General features: G+C 40.5%; 1 protein-coding gene across 1 annotated transcript in view; it reads left to right on the top strand.

Annotated features, from left to right (window-relative positions):
* Nucleotides 1-707, top strand: part of DNAH11 (dynein, axonemal, heavy chain 11) — a 364,599-nt gene that overhangs the window by 73,618 nt on the left and 290,274 nt on the right. The window lies entirely within an intron of this gene.

Raw genomic sequence — 707 nt, 5'->3', positions numbered from 1 at the left:
TTTCTATATTTATATAGAATATTATGATCTTTGGTCTCATTGATTACTCTAGTGTCCCAAGGGGGCTTGATATATTCAGAATGGCGCTTATTTGAATTTAGTACTTTGATATCTAGTCCCTAGAGCAGTATGCCTCTGAAGAGGGTGGAACTTCTTTGGAAAAAGCCAAAATGCTTAGCAGTGAGGGGCAATGTAAAAGTGGCAGGGCCTTTTGCTTCTTTCCCACCCAGACCATTGTTGCCCCAGACTCAGTCCTGTGTTCAGCTTCTACCAGCACTTCCCAGTATTTTCTCCCATATTATCCCAGTCCCAAAGGAGTGTCACAGGGTCACTATAGCTCATTCTGTACACACTCCCTGGTTATCTCCTTTACCATATGGTTATCTTACTTCAGAATGACAATGTGACAACTTACCCTTGCCACCCCACCAGTGAAGATTCTTTTTTTTTAAACAATCAGCATTGTTCTTTACTGTGTGCTAAGTTCCAGTTGTTTTATTGTGGGTTTTTGCATTCACAATGAGAATTGTTTTTCCATGGGCCAGGAGGACAGCCAAGTCAAGGATCCTATTTGACATTTCAAATCATGAAGTATTTAAGCTCCAAGGAACAGACACTCGAAAGTAACCAATATTCCAAGGTTACCATTTGAATGAGTCAGAAATTTGGAGAGGGTTCTTAGTAATCCAGGAAACAATCTCAGTTTC

The sequence above is a fragment of the Galeopterus variegatus genome, unplaced genomic scaffold, assembly GCF_000696425.1.
Source record: "Galeopterus variegatus unplaced genomic scaffold, G_variegatus-3.0.2 Scaffold949, whole genome shotgun sequence".
Lineage (NCBI taxonomy): Eukaryota > Metazoa > Chordata > Mammalia > Dermoptera > Cynocephalidae > Galeopterus > Galeopterus variegatus.
The sequence above is the reverse complement of the archived record's forward strand: the minus strand, read 5'-3'. Positions and strand labels throughout refer to the sequence as shown.